The sequence below is a fragment of the Dromiciops gliroides genome, chromosome 6 (genome assembly GCF_019393635.1).
Source record: "Dromiciops gliroides isolate mDroGli1 chromosome 6, mDroGli1.pri, whole genome shotgun sequence".
In the NCBI taxonomy this organism is placed as follows: Eukaryota; Metazoa; Chordata; class Mammalia; order Microbiotheria; family Microbiotheriidae; genus Dromiciops; species Dromiciops gliroides.
The window spans coordinates 255,422,741-255,439,890 of NC_057866.1; positions in this window are offsets into that span (position 1 = coordinate 255,422,741).

Here is a 17,150-nt window from a genome sequence, read left to right on the forward strand (position 1 = left end):
CACCCACTGTAGAGGTACAGAGAGGGAAGATGAAGTTCTATTTATGAAGAACAGTAAGAACACAGTTTGTCTGGACCATATTGTTCATGAAGGCAGATAATGTGTAAAAAGACTGGAAAGGTAAGTTGGGTTCAGGATGTAAAGGGCTTTAAATGCCGCACAGAGATTGGTGCTTGACCCTAGGGATAATTGGAAGATACTGGAGTTTATGGAGAGAAAGGAGGTCAGGCCTGCACTTTGAAAAAAAGAACATTTTGGCTGCTATATGTTGGATGGATTGTAGGAGTCACAAACTTGGAGCAGGCAAACAACATGAATGCAAGGGGAAGTTCCAAGAGCTATTGTAGAATTCCAAACCAGAAGTGGCCACTTAATTGAATATGTGCAGTGCCTGAGAGAAGAGACGAGCTGAAGATGACACCAAAGCTACAAACGTGGGTGACTGGTGGTACCTTGTAAGAAAGATGGAAGCTTTGAAGAGGTGTGAGTTTGGAGAAAGGGACATGACTTTGACTAAAACAAAGTTTGAACCAAAGTCAACAAAAGTTAGACCTAACATGGTGATTTTGCTCCAAAGGACAGTGGATGCAATGAAATGATAATTTAATACTATGTACATAAACAAGATCAAATAGGAGTAATCTAGGGGCAGTTAGGTAGTACAGTGGATAAAGCACTGGCCCTGGATTCAGGAGGACCTGAGTTCAAATCTGACCTCAGACACTTGACACGTATAAGCTGTGTGACCCTTGGCAAGTCACTTAAGCCCAATTGCCTCACCAAAAAAATTAAATTAAATTAAAATTTAAAAATAAGAGTAATCCACCACCATTCCTGTCTGCCAGTCACCGATCAAAGTAGGTTCCCACCAGATGATTTGTGGTATCACATTGACTGCTGTATTTGAATGAGAAGTATGTAAATTTACAATTAAGCAATTTTATGCAGAAGTTAAAAGTACCAAGATATCTTTTTAAAATTTTTCATATAATAAACTAATTTTAAAACTGAAACTTTTAAAATTGCAATAATTTGAGAAGAGTTATAGATTTGAAAGCTGTAACTTTTATCATTTAAAAAGATAATATCTCTTTGTAATGAACAAATATATATAACCAGTTGAAGAGAAAGGTCACTGGAACAGCTGAACTGATATATACAACAGACAATGGAGACAGTTTAAGTAGCATAAATACAAATTAAAGAACCCAAATAAAAATAAAACAATACATTATAGTTATCATTAGGATTCTCCAGTACTGTTATTGATGGAGAAGAAAGACTACTGTGTTAATTTTGTACAATAGCTTTGACTGCAGATGGCCTGAAACAATAAAGTGAAATGACATCTTAAAAGTATACTTGCAAAATATATTAGCAAGTCAAGAGTATTCTTTTCAGGGGAAAATAGATGCTTTTACTAAGCAAAAACCAGCTTCTTTTTTCAAAAACCATGTTTGTGGTGTCAAAAGTATAGATTGTATCACATAAGATTGCTCACAAAATTGCTAAGTGTAAAAAGCTTTATTAGACTATCTTTAGCTATTGACGTGGTTGAAATGATACTTAGCTAATTATAAGCAAAACAACTTCAAATGGTCCCACATGAAGATAATACAGCAGAGAAGGAAGAATGTCAATTTGTCTGAATAACTTTGGTGTCATTCCAAAAATTGTCCATATATTAGAACACCAAAAATATAGAAAAGCAGAAACAGTAAAAACATCATTTACTGATCACAACACAATAAAATTGTGTATAACTGAAGTATAATTTTCTTGATTTGGGGGAGTGATATGGCTAATATAGAAATATGTTTTGTATGATTTCACGTGTATGATTGATATAATTTTGTTTGCCTTAGTAGGCGGGGCAGGGGTGAGAGGGAGAGTATTTGCAATTAAGATTTTTAAAAGAATGTTAAAAATACATAAATAATAAACTTATAAAACAAAGGCGGAAAGTAATTAAATACAATAAAAATGCTAGAATTAAATACAATAAAAATGCTAGAAGACCTATATGTATCAGTGTCATATTGATACCTATGGAAATGCCCTACCTAATGTTTCTGAAGAAACTGGATTTTCGCCTTTCTGGGAAGATAGCCATAGTTGAGTGATTATTCTTTTGTTCTTCTATTTTTAAGAGGGCATTGGGCTAGAATTAAATATCTCTACTATATCATTTGATTCTTTTAGGATTCGGTATTAAAACCATCTTTCCTAGTTACTCTAAATTATTTTCTCTCATGCCTGCTTCTGGCAAGATGGATACAAAGGGAAGCAGTGCGAGGAATGATTCTACTACAGTACTAAAGTAGAACAAGCAGATATATATATATATATATATATATATTTTAGTGAGGCAATTGGGGTTAAGTGACTTGCCCAGGGTCACACAGCTAGTGTTAAGTGTCTGAGGCCAGATTTGAACTCAGGTACTCCTGACTCCAGGGCTGGTGCTCTATCCACTGCGCCATCTAGCTGCCCCCAACAGATGTATATTTTAAAGAAATCAGGTAAAATAATAACTGGGAAAGCCACATCATTTAGATGATAGTATTACATAAAAGTTAGTGAGCTGAAATCTCCATTCGACTACAGAAAACATGATGTCACTCATTAAGTCCACTCTCAGTAGTTTCTGGGGGAATAGGCACGGCAACTCAATGACCACATTGGGATGCCAAGTTTTTCCTACATGCCTGCTGGGGTGTCCAAACATATGATTTGTTGGTCAAGCCCCACATAGCCCAAATACATTAAAATGCAATTGGAGAGTATTTAGCAAAATAAATAAAATGCAATAAAACATATTTTAAAACTAAGTCAACATGCAAGTTACAGAGATTGTTACATACAAATTTTTATTTTAGTTTGACATCCTTGCTCTAAGGGATTTTCCATTTGCTGTTCAAAGTCCATACCTTACTTCTTCATGACTCCAATTCTCATTCTTTCTTTGCTTTTCTCTCCCAGAAATCACTCAGTCAGTCAGGAGTCAATGTCCCTCACATGCTACTGCAGTATCACAGGCCTGACCCCCACTAAGTCCATATAGGAATAGAACTACATTCCTTTCTTGGGCTGAAACTTTTTGTGGCCCCTTCCAAAATGTATCTGGGGGCAGCTAGATGGCGCAGTGGATAGAGCACCAGCCCTGGAGTCAGGAGGACCTGAGTTCAAATCCGGCCTCAGACACTTGACACTTACTAGCTGTGTGACCCTGGGCAAGTCACTTAACCCCAATTGCCTCACAAAAAACAAAAACAAAAAACTAAAATGTATCTGGAGCAAGCTTGAAACCTGTAACTATGCAGTTACAGTATTCATGAATAAATACAGTATTCATCAGTGATTTTCCTCACATCCCAGATAAGCAATCAATGAAAACCAAATAAATTAATACACAGTTTACATGTAGTAGACATGGCATTATACAATATATGTAACCTGGTAGAGTACTTCAGTGACAATGTGTCTAAGTTATAAGAAAAACAGCAAGGCATATATCAAAAGTACCTTCCTATCCATATACACAGCAATTAATCATAAACAACCAAGAAAGCATGGCTTACTAACAAAGCAAATTTAGCTAACTGTAACAATTTCACAATCAATATGTGTATGTAAAATATACAGTAGATATGATCATATGTACATATATACATGCACACATAATGGACAAATCATTAACAGATATTACTATAGCATAAACATATCACAACATAGTCAAATGAACATAGTGGCAAAATAATAAACAAGTATACTCATGAACCTATGCATCAGGAACAATATGCAATTATACGAAAGGCACATATCCAGTAGACACTCTCAAGTATTGTTACCTGGATACATGTGTATCAGGTTCATCTCTAGCATCGTAAGTTAGTTTAGTGATTGGTCTAATGACCAGTCTAAGTAACTTGTCCCTTCTGATCTGAGAAAGCAGATAGCTAACCCTCAAGATCAGTAGAGACTTGCTTGCCCCTGCCCAGGCTGAGAGCAGAAGCAGGTTGGCTCTCATTAGCTTTGTAATCTGTGAATTGTCTTTGTACCCCCTGAAGAATCTCTAGCATTTCTAGGGAAGAAAGGAGTTACCTTTGGATTCAGTCCTCCTGACCTTTAATAATACTTTAATAATAAACACAGTCTCCAATGGAAACATCACTTAAAAAATTAAATTAAATTAATTCATTTTTTTAATCTTAATAGTATTTTATTTTTCCCAGTTACATGCAAAGATAGTTTTCAACATTTGTTTTTGTTTTTTGTTTTTGGGTTTTTTTTTTGCAATGAGGGCAATGAGGGTTAAGTGACTTGCCCAGGGTCACACAGCTAGTAAGTGTTGTGTCTGAGGCTGGATTTGAACTCGGGTCCTCCTGAATCCAGGGCTGGTGCTTTATCCACTGTGCCACCTAGCTGCCCCTCAACATTTGTTTTTATAACATTTTGAGTTCCAAATTTTTCTCCCTCCCTTCCTTCCCTCCCCCCTCCCCAAGACAGAAAGAAATCTGATATAGGTTATATATGTACAATCACATTAAACATATTTGCACATTAGTCATGTTGTGAAAGAAGAATCAGAGCCAAAGGGAAACACCTCAAAAAAAGAAAACAAAAACAAAAACAAAAAAAGTAGAAATCTGCATTCAGATTCCACAGTTCTTTTTTCTGGATGTGGAAAGCATTTTCCATCATGAGTCCTTTGGAATTGTCTTGGCTCACTGCATTGCTGAGAAGAGCTGTCTATCACAGCTGATCATCACACAATGTTGCTGTTACAGTGTACAATGTTCTCCTGGTTCTGCTCACTTTACTCAGCATCAGTTCATGTAAGTCTTTCTAGGTTTTTCCTGAAATCTGCCTAGAAAAATCATTTTCAATGTTTCCATATGGCTCACGGAGTCTTTTACAATTGGTAGAGAGCTGGCATTCACAGAGGTGAGTATCTATCACATTTCTCCACTAGAAAGTCTGGCTAACCTGCTCCTACACCCAATAGGTGGTCGTGGCGAGTATTCTTGATAGGGCCCCTTCTTTCTAGTAGGCTCTGTTCTCATTCCCTCAACAACTTTGTATAGGCTAGCTCCATCAGTCAGCTAACCTGTGAGTCCCTTGAATATCAAGGTTTTTCAGTAAAACTATCTCCTCATAGAAAACCTTGATAACTTATTTTAGCAATATGTCACCCTTAGTTTCTGTCATCTCTTTTCTGAGCTCCAGCCATGAATATTTGATAGGTCTCTTTGGGGTTTTTCTTGATATACTCAGTGTGAATAGATTCATCAACATCTTCATCTGAAATATCAAAACACAAGTTACTGCATCTAGCAGTTATTGGCCAAGTAGGAGCAAGTTTGGTATAAAGCCCAGAGCATCATTCCTGGTAGAATTATATCAGGTATTAGAAATGACACATGTTGATTCCACTGAGCTTTTTTATACTGGTCTCAGAGTTCCCAATGTATTCAAAAGTGAGCACCTTGCAGGCAACTGGTGGTACAGTAGATGCAGCCCTGGAGTCAGGAAGACCCAAGTTCAAATCTGGCCTCAGACAATAGCTGTATGACCCTAGCCAAACCACTTAACCTTTGTTTACCTCAGTTTCCTCAACTGTCAAATGAGGATAATTACAGCACCTACTTCTCAGAGTTGTTGTGAAGATAAATGAGATAATATTTGTAAAACACTTAGCATAGTGTCTGGCACATAGTCAAAGCTATATAAATGTTTATTCTCTTCTCTCCCTTTTCCCTATTGAAACATTCAGGCTATGGGAAGGAGTTATTTTAGACTTTGTTTATACTTGGTAAAGTCAATATTTGCTAGAGTAGCTTGCTATCAAAGTCTCTACCTTAATCAAGATGGATTCTAGAAGGTAATCCATACACTGAAACTCACAAGGCTTCGACAACAATGGATGCTTTCTGGTTGGTTATGTTTATGTATATCTGGTAGTCAGTCAACCAATAAACATTTATTAAGCACATATATGCCATGAACTGTGCTAATTTATAGGGATTAAAAAAAGGTGAAAAAGAACCTCAAGGAACCACCATCTGAGCAAGAAAACAAATATACAAAAACAAGGTATAAATATGAAATAAATAAGAGAAGGAAAGCACTAGAATTAAGAGAGATAGAGAAAGGTTTTCTGCAGAAGGTAGAGTTTTTGTTGGAACTTAAAGGAAGCCAGGGAAGTCGATAGATAGAGATATGTAAAGAGAGCATTCCAGCCATGGGAGACTCTCAAAGAAAATGCCCAGATCCAAGAGATGGAGTATCTTGTGCAAGGAGTAGCCAGAAGGCCATTGTCACTTTTTTCTTTTTTTTTTTTTTTTTAGTGAGGCAATTGGGGTTAAGTGACTTGCCCAGGGTCACACAGCTAGTAAGTGTTAAGTGTCTGAGGCTGGATTTGAACTCAGGTACTCCTGAATCCAGGGCCGGTGCTCTATCCACTGCGCCACCTAGCCACCCCGAGAATGCCATTGTCACTGGGTCAAAGAGTAGGTAGTGGGGAGTAAGATATAAAAGGGAGGCAGGTTATCAAAGATTTTAAATGATAAAAGAAGATTTTTATTTGATCTTGGAAGCAATGGAGAGCCACTGGAATTTATTGAGAAGGGGGTGACATAGTAGTAATTGTACTTTGGGAGAATCACTTTGGTGGCTGAGTGGAGAATGGATTGGAGTAGGGGGAGACTTGAGGCAGGCTGGCCCAGCAGCAGGAAACTGCAGTAGAACAGACATGAGATATTGAGGGTGGGCATGTTGACATGTCGTGGTGGCCATGTGAAAGGAGAGAATGGGGTATGTTCAATAGATGTTGCTAAGGTGAAATCAACAGGCTTTGACAACTGATTGGATATGGAGAGATAATGAGGATTGAAGGATAAGACTTAGATTATGGATCTGAGGGAATGCTATTGTCCTCTAAAATAATAGGGAAGATAGGAAGCAGAGAGGGTTTAGTGGGAAAGATCATGAGTTCGGTTTTAGACATATTGAGTTTAAGATGTCTACTGGCAATCTAGCTTGAGATGTCTGAAAAGCAGAGATGCAAGATCAGAAATCAGCAGAGAGGTTAGGGTAGGATAGGTAGATTTTAGAATCATCAGCATAGGCATGGTAATTAAATCCATAGGAATTTATGAGATAAACAAGTATAACAAGGGAGAAGATAAGAGGGCATGGGATAGAACCCTATGGGAAATTACAGTAATTTGGTGAAATACTCAGTCACCACTAAGATGGCACACATTTTTACTGTCTTCTTATAGAGAAAGTTGATCTAGAAAAAATCCAAAGGCTTGCTGGGAATTAGGTTCTCCAAATAGGAAGAATGAATTGGTAATGTTCTTCTTTGCACACATAGGGCACATATTTCATGTGGATAATATTTGTAGACATCTTGATCAGTAAAATCTATCTCCTATCAGTTCTAGGGTCTTTCTTGGACTCATGCATATGAAGTTATCATTTCAGGCATTCCTGGCTTCTGGGCACTATGTTCTGGGCAGCACCAGTAGCATCCTAGTTCCGTGCATGGAATCGGTCACAACCCATTACAGCACTTCATTGCATAGTTCCAAGTTCCTCAATTGTCTCAGCAGTAAGGTGCTCCCTGCTGACTAGAATTTAGAGTTATTAGTAGCAGTTCCTTATTTTTTGGCTCGTATCACTTCCCTTCATCGGCCATCTGTTCTCACTGCCAGTCAGCCACAGACAATAGGGCCAAGAAAGATAGCTTCAATGAGGTTTACTTGCCCAACTGGTATGTTGTCTGCTCCCAAGTTCTCAGACAGACTTCATCTTTGCTATAGCCCCCCTCCTTAGCTACCATAATTGCCTCTCCTGAGATCTCTACAGCTCTGGTGTCACATGAGATTCTAGACAAGGTATCTTCATCCACATTAGTCTTCTCAGGCCCTTCATTGTATACTGAAATCATACCTGACCAGTGTTACTGCCCCTGTCTGGCAAAGAAGAATATATACAATATGGCTCTGGAACATGCATGTATATAATATATATGTATATGCATATAGGCATTTGCCCACACATGTACAGATATGGGGAGTGTATATTTACAGTGTGTATGTGGTATATATATGCACATATATCTACAAATTTATGAATGTATGCATACATATGTGTATATATACATATATATGTATACATGACATCATATATATGAATCAGAGGGCAAAGTAAAAAGAGAAAGAATCTACTAATCACCTTTTTCCAAAAAGAAAAGTTGAAGGTATTTCATAGCTCAAATCCAGAGCTCATATTTCAGAGAAAAAAATATTGCAAACATCCAGAAAGAAGCAGGTAAAATACCAAGTCGGTATCATATAAGAGTAAGCAGCTTTTATTGTTAATTAAAGATCTCAGAATACAATATTTCAAAAAGCAAAAATATAGGCTTTTGTTGGAGGTGTGGCTCCAGAACTGTCCTGGAGCTGCCTCAAGTGGACTCAAAACAGCTCTTAAGAGCTGATTGTTAAATCTATAGTGTGTGCATTTATACCTCATAAACAAGCAAATACTACAAATCAAAGTCTGATTTATTGTTTGGTTGCTTTTTAGCCTAAAGGAAGTGATAGAGAGAATGTTAATTATTCAGGTTAAACCAAAAGGTGTGATGTGTACATTTTTTTTCAGAGAGTCAGTTGTTAAATATTTACCAACACTCTCCTTCATGACTCTTTTATTCCAATTGAGTGTTGGGATGAAATGAGGCCTTCACAAGTCATTGAACAGTTTAAGTAAGGGAGGTTTGGTGTACCCTAGCACAGCAAGGAAATGCAACAAGGAAACAATGGTATTTAGTTTTTCTAAACAAGGTCCCCCTTTTCTACATATGGAAACACTTCTAGTCAATAGGGCAGGAGATGGTGAAGGACATGGTAACCCATATAGTCTTCAGAAATCCACCAAATGCAAGAGGTATAAACTCCATGTTTCTGGGACTTTTATGCCCTTAGATGACCAGGTAGCTGTACTAGTGAAGGCAAGCTGCAGGGGCCAACTTTGTCTTGTTTCGGGTAAAACCTCTGTCCTTGGTTGGAGGAAAGTTTGAAATACAAGCAGAAAAGTCCAGAGAGACCTAGAAAATGTGTTTGAGCACATGGAAAGAGCTGTATGATGATGTAGTGCTAACATTCTAATGGAAGAGAAGAAGCAAGTGTCCCTTCAAAATTGTGGTATATGAATGTAATGGAACACTATTGATGAAAAGACTATTTAAAAGAATACTGGCTTGTACAAACTGAGACACAGTTAAGTGAGCAGAACTAGAGGAACACTTTCTGTAAGGACAACAACCTTGTAAAGAAAAAACACTTTATGAAATATACTATCCACTGCTAAAGAAAGAACTGATATTGATGGAACACAGACTGAAGCATGCTATCTTTTGCTTACTACCTCAAGGAGGGGGCATGGGAGGGAGGAAAGGAGGGATAAAAAAATGGAACCCAAAACTATAAATAACAATGTTTATTGCCTAAAAATAAATAAATAGACAGGTAAATAAATAAGTAAACAGAAATCTTCCTGCTCTAAAAAAAAAACAAAACACCAAAAACCACTTTAAAACACCCAAGAACTCTGATCAAAGCAATGACTAATGCTTTTTCAGAGATGAAGCACATTACCTACCTCCTGACAGATGACAGAAGATGCAGAAAGAAATATACATTTTTTGGACATAGCCACCCTGTGGACCAGGCTTACTTGTTACAATTCATTGTTTCCATCTTTCTCTTGGATTTTAATGGGGAGTGAAAAAGGAAAAGTCTGTAATAGTGATATCAAAAATAAAATCATCTAGTCTTCCAGTTTCTTAGGTGTGATATTTCTTTTAAATTTAAGTATGGATATCTGTATTTGAGAGCACATATAGGTTATCCCGAAAGTCTTTTTTTTTTCTTTCTTTTGGCAATTGGGGTTAAGTGACTTGCCCAGGGTCACACAGCTGGTAAGTGTCAAGTGTCTGAGGCCGGATTTGAACTCAGGTCCTCCTGACTCCAGGGCCGGTGCTCTATCCACTGCGCCATCTAGCTGCCCCCCTATCCCAAAAGTCTTAATGCAGGTTTTTTTTTTTTTTTTTTTAGTGAGGCAATTGGGGTTAAGTGACTTGCCCAGGGTCACACAGCTGGTAAGTGTTAAGTGTCTGAGGCCGGATTTGAACTCAGGTCCTCCTGACTCCAGGGTCGGTGCTCTATCCACTGCGCCATCTAGCTGCCCCTTAATGCAGTTTTAAACCATGAAAGTTTAAAACAATACTTTTAGCACTCTATCTATACTCTGTGTGTGTGTGTGTGTGTGTGTGTGTCACTGTCTAAATATAAAAGATGTGGCTTGTGGGTAGCATGATTAGATATGACCTGAGGTCCGATCCACCTTTGCAGAGAGTAGGAAGAGGACTGTGCTGTCACAACCAACACTCCTGGGCAGGGAGGGGAGAGAATGGTTCAAAACAGTCAAGACTAGACAAAGGTTTGATAAAGATTTCTTTGATAAAGATAATCTTTATCTTTGATAAAGAAATCAGTAAACAAAAATTAGAAAAGTTATTGGAAGTGAAATAAAGCTTCAATTCAAACCAGGAGAGAGAATGATCTTACTGAAAGGGAGTCCAATGTCATTAGTCTCTAAAGGCTTCAGGTATCAAGGTAGATGAGGGGGCTCCTCTGCATGTCAGATGCCCTGGTACTCCAGGCTGCCATGAAACATTCTGCCCTCTATTTCTATCATAATCTGCTTCTCGAGACCCTGTCTTAAAGTGTTTGTCCCACAAATTGAAGTCCTTACTTTACTCGTACAGCACGATGGGTCGATGTTATGTCTGCCAATCAAGAGTAGGATCCCTTTACACCATATGCTGTTCAGGTCACAAAACTGTCCCTCAAGAAAACCACCCTAGACTTCTGTGGAAGTGGGGTTAGTCAACAACAAGAAGCATTTATTAACTGCTTACTTTGTGCCAAACACTGGGCTGAATTCTGGAGATTTGCATGAGAGCAAAGAGAAAGACTGTTGTAGACTGCAAAAAGTTTACGCTCTAACAGGTCTACAACAAATAAAAAGAAGATGAAAAACAATAGGAGGGGAAGAAATGGAGAGTCAGGAACTTGACCCAAGGAAGAATGGACTGAACATGGCTGGCTTGAATACCCTTCCTTAAAAAGTAGGTTCTAGGGGCAGCTAGGTGGTGCAGTGGATAGAGTACCGGCCCTGGAGTCAGGAGTACCTGAGTTCAAATCTGGCCTCAGATACTTAACACACACTTACTAGCTGTGTGACCCTGGGCAAGTCACTTAACCCCAATTGCCTCGCTATAAAAAAAAAAGTAGGTTCTAGGGGGCAGCTAGTTGGTGCAGTGGATAAAGCACCGGCCCTGGATTCAAGAGGACCCGAGTTCAAATCCGACCTCAGACACTTGACACTTACTGGCTGTGTGGCCCTGGGCTAGTCACTTAACCCTCATTGCTTCACAAAAACAAACAAACAAAGTATGTTCTAGGAGGAACTGACTAATCAAAGGAAGGAGTCATAAGGGCACAAGAATTCTTCTAGGTAAGAAGGCTGCTGGATCATGCTGGTGAAGATGCTTCCTGGGTTGAGGTGGCTACTGGAAAAGGATATATAAAGTAGTTCAGAAAATCAGGAGTGGGGCTTGGAAAGGAATGAAGGACTGATGATTATGTAAAGTTTCATCCAGAGTCATTTCAGTGAATCCCCTATTCTCTGAAAATCCCCTTAGGAGGTCCCCCTATCTCCCACACTCTAAAATTGTTTCCTTTCGCGTCTAAAAATCAATTATTTCTTCCTTGGTCTGTAAACCACATAGATCTAGGAACACTGTAGTTTTAACTAATTCATTTTTTCCCCTTTTGCTACCATCTTCCAGGATTAAACAAAGTTCTTTGGCTTTGTAAAATCCATGGCAACCAGTAATTTTTTCTCAGAACAGGGCTGACACCAATGGATCACACTGACACAAGCTGATCTTTGTGGCAAAAGAAGATCTACAGCACCAGGAAAATGGCTGTTAGACAGGAACAACCAATATGCATTTCAATTCTGTTTAGTCCCTGAGACTTGTGGGGATGGTGCCAGAAGTGGGCTGGAAAGATATATCTTTGTCAGGTTTCTGTTGAAGGTTGGAATTTGAAAAGTTTGGGGGAAAAAAACTGGGTACTTTCCATAGTTCATTAAAACGACACAAAGTGCCATTGGTAAAGGATCAACAAGAAGTCTATTTTATCATCCTTTTCAACTATAAACCAAGATGGTTTGCATTTTTTTTTTCAGGGCAATGAGGGTTAAGTAACTTGCTCAGGGTCACACAGCTAGTAAGTGTCAAGTGTCTGAGGCTGGATTTGAACTCGGGTCCTCCTGAATCCAGGGCCAGCGCTTTATCCACTGTGCCACCTAACTGCCCCTGGTTTGTTTTTAATAATTATGTGAGCAGGAAGGACTATAAACTTCCAAGTTCTACTATATCCCCCTCTCCTGTTCTCTTAGGATCTATTAGATAACTTTCTGCTGATTTCAGGGAGAAAAAAGAAAGGAACTTTCCTTTTTCATAAGCGTTTCTAGCCATTGCTATAGGAAAAGCAAAAGTGCAGAGATGGAGATAATTGATGTGACATTAAGGGTGATATTAAAAGTGTTAGGGGAGACAGAGAAAAAGGTACATTGAAAAAAAGAACAAAGATTGCTGTGGATTCTTTAAAATTTCCCCCACTTCTCCCCTAGCAGTGAGTTTAGGGAGTGCTCATTTCTCTTATCTAAATGTCTTGAGTTTCATTTTCTGGAAAGCTTTAACCTTTAGGACAAATGTTGTGGCATTTAACCCTGAACTCACACTCCAAATCAGTTATGCCTTCCTTTTTTGATAAACCACACGTATTCAGGCACATTACAGTTTTAATTAATCAATTTTCTTTCCAGTTGCTATTTTAAAAGGCTAAATTAAGTGGTTACTCCACTCCCTAAGATAGATTGCCTTGCATTTTTAAGTTAAGCACACTCCTAGAATTAAGTGGGGTTTTCCCCCCATATGCAAATGATGTTGAGAAAAAACAGAAATAAATGGTCTCTGGATTATCGACTGAAAGGGCATTCACTGTAACAAGAAAATGCTTTGGAAATTGATCTTTGCTAATCATTCTACAAGTATCCAATAAGGAAGACTTTCCTAAAGTTCTCCTTTGAACATTTCTGGAGCAAGGAGGATTTACCAGTATGATCTACGACAATCTACCCTTAACTAGACCTGCCCCCTAGTGGAAGTCAGAAGCATTCTCAGACAAAACAGCACACTAAAGGCTATTGGCTAGTCTTAATTTTTTAAAATTATGAATTTAATCAGCAAAAAGTGAGCATTTTCATGTACACAACAGAAAAAAGGAGAATTCTCTTTAAAGATTTAAAAATTAGAAAAAAATCATATCATTTGCTTAAAAAATAATTCCACATATTACATTCAAAACCGCCCTGCTTGGGAGCCAAGATGGCAGAAGACAGGCAGTGGCTTCTTGAAGCTCTCCCCCAAATGCCTTCAAATTGCTTCAAATAATGCTATAAGACAACCTTGGAGCAGCAGCGCCCACAGAAGGATGGGATGAGATCATTTTCAAAACTGCCCTACTTGGTTAGGCTGTCTTCTAAACTTCCTTCTATGACTCCTTTTTGAGGGGTTGCCAACCCCTCCCAAGTTCCTTGATTATAAGTCAAGAAAAGGGAGGGAAAAGAAACCTTTAAAAAATGGGTATCAGGGCAGCTAGGTGGTGCAGTGGATAAAGCACCGGCTGTGGAATCAGGAGGACCTGAGTTCAAATCTGGCCTCAGACACTTGACACTTACTAGCTGTGTGACCCTGGGCAAGTCACTTAACCCCCATTGCCCTGCCCCCAAAAAATAGGCATAGTAAGCAAAGCAACCAAATATCTTTATCAATATTGCCATAACTACCCATCTCTATCTAAACTATCTATATCTATATATACCCTATCTCCATCTCTCTAGCTTCTCTATCTTGTCAACCATCATCTCTCTATATTATCTATCTCCATCCATCTCTCTTCTCTTCTTCCTTCTTCTTCTTCCTTCTCTCTATGTCCACATCTCTCTGTGTGTCTCTCTGCGTGTTTCTGTTTCTCTCTCTCTCTCACCTTCTCTCTATCTCTCTGTCCCTTTCTCCTATCAGTTTTCTGTGAAGAAGTTGGTAACACACTTCAGCATAAGTACTTGAGAGCCAGGCTTAGTCAATGATCAATGACATTGATCAGCAGCTTTCAGAGTTGTTTTCCTGTACAAAGTTGCAATATCTGCATGTATTGTTCTCCTGGTTTTGCTCGCTTCATTCTACATCACTTCACAATACCCAGAATATGCTGAAATAGTTTCTTTCATCATTTCTTATGGTGCAATAATATTCCATTGCGTTTGTATGCAAGAATTCATGTAGCCATTCCCCAAATGCTTAAGGCATGCTCTTAGATACTAGATTTTGCTGTTTTTTCTTCTTCACCCCCATTTAACTCCCAATTTCAGGATCAGGAGGTTTGTTTTGCTTCCTTCAGTATAATCCTTTCTCTCCTAACAATTCTCAATCCCCATTAGTTTCCCTATGGAGTCTGATGTATGTGTACCCCAAACTATGTGTATGGGGTCCATGCAAATCATCTTTCCTTTGTCCATTTCAGATGTGTGAGGAGGTTCATTCGATGGCTGCTCCACCCACCCCTTTCCTAATATTTGTTGCCTTTTTTCTCACATTGAGAGATAGCAAATTGCACCCTCTTCTTCAGTCTAGACAAGAGTATTTCTTCTTTTACCCTCCCTTCTCTTTCCCCTCTTCAAACCCTCAGAATAGAACCAATCTCATTCAAGTTCTTAATTAACTCCCTCAATATCCTTTGAAGACATCAAGATTTTGAAAAGACAGCTTTCTTCACTGCTAATAGAATGTTAGATCATCACATAACCCCTTCTAATTGTTCAAATAAATTTCTCTTTCTAGGCTTCTCTGGAATCTTGTGTTTGTATTTCTAAGTTTCTTCCCAGTGCTAATCTTTTCATCAGAAATGTTTCAAAGTTCTCTGTTTAATGTTCATTTTTTTGGTCATGAAAGATTATGTTCAGCTTTGCAGGTTAAGTTGTTCTTGGTTATAGGCATATCTCTTTTGCCTTTTGGTATTTAATCACAGAATTCCTGAGTTGGAAGGACCCGACCCATCTAATTCAACCCAGTACCTAAAAATGAATCTCCACACCAACACCCCCCCCCAAAACGGTCAGATATTTAATGAAAAGTCAACCAAGAGGGTAAGTCTACCCTCTCTTCTTCTGGATAGCTCTTATTATAAAGATGTTTTTCCTGACATCAGGCCTAAATTTTTGTCTTTGCAATTCCTGCCCATTGTCAAGCAGAACGATCACTAATTCCCCCTTCCCACAGCCTTTCAAGCATCTGATGACGAATATGATGCCCCACCAACACCCCCCTTAAATGTTCTAACTTCCTTCAACCTATCTATCCATAACATGAATTCAAAACATTTCACTATCCCAGTTTATCTTCTCAGGACGACCACTGACTTACATGCTCTTTTCTAAACCATGGGTATGCAGACTGACAACAATAGTGCTATATGTGGTCTCACTCAAGCCAATGACAATTGTCCTTGCTTTTCTTGGAAGCAGTTCAAGATTGTGATTGCCTCTTCATACCACTGACTCCTATGGAACCTTCACACTAAAACCTTCAGGTCTTTTTTTCAGAACAGCTTCTGCCTCCTCTATTTTATTTTTAATTGCTACATTTATTTAAACCTGAGTAATAATTTATAGCTAGGTGGCACAGTGGATAGAGCACCAGGTCAGGAGTCAGGAAGATTTGAGTTCAAATTTGGCCTCAGATACTTACTACCTGAATCACCCTAGGCAAGTAACTTAACCCTGTTTGCCTCAGTTTCCAAATCAATAAAATGATCTGGAGAAAGAAATGGCAAATCACTCCAATATCTTTGCCAAGAAAACCCCCAAATAGGGTCATGAAGAGTCAGCAACAAAAGTAACAACATTGAGACGATATGGAGGGAAGGAGAAGCATTATTTCCTGCTCTTGCCATATGACACTAAGAGCTAAACCTCAAATATTACTGTGATGCTCCATAGATTTCACTTCAGCAGAAGAGACCTAGAGGGAGCCTCTAGATTCTCCACAGAAGATTTCTGGGAAGGATCTACACAAAGTCACCCAAGATAACAAAGGCAAGGGTAGAATGTGATCCACACTGATTGTCAGAGTACCCATATAGTTCACAAATCCACCAAAGTGAAGCTTTTTCCTGTTCAGATATGTGGAACCATCAGGTGTCATAGAGGACAGAAAAATTGACTAATTGGTACTATCTCCTTCCTATTCTCTCCCTCTTTCTGGAAAGGAGCAGCATTGACTTTACAGATCATGCCTATCTCCTCCCATGAAGTCAGTTCAAGGCATGATCTTTCCTTTGGTCTCTGTCCTTTCCTATCTCAAAAATCAATAAGCATTTATTATGTACCTACTGTGTACCAGACAATGTGCTAAACACTGGGGATACAAAAGGAGGCAAAAGGCAGTCCCTGCCCTAATGGGTTAGACAACATGCAAACAAACATATGAAGTGAGCTATATAAAGAATGAATAGGATATTATTAACAGAGGGAGACACTAGAATTAATTGAGGCTGGGGAAGGCTTCCAGGAAAAAGTCAGGATTTTAGTTGGGACTTGAAGCAAGCTGGGAAGGTCAGAAGTCAGAGTGAAGAAGGAAGAAAATTCCATACATGGAAGACAGCCAGAGAGAATTCCTAGAGTTGAGACATGAAGTGTCTTGTTCACAGAACAGCCAGGAGACCAGTGTCACTGAATTGAAGAGTTTGTGGCAGGGAACTAGATATAATAAGCTAGAAGGGGTTAGGGTTATGAAGGGCATTGAGTGCCAAACACAGGTTTTTACATTTGATCCTAGAGGCAATATAGGAAGTCTTTGAATTTTTATTGAGTAAGGGGGTGACATAGTTAAGACCTGTGCTTTAGGAAAATCACTTTCCTGGCTGGTCAGAAGATGGATTGGAGTG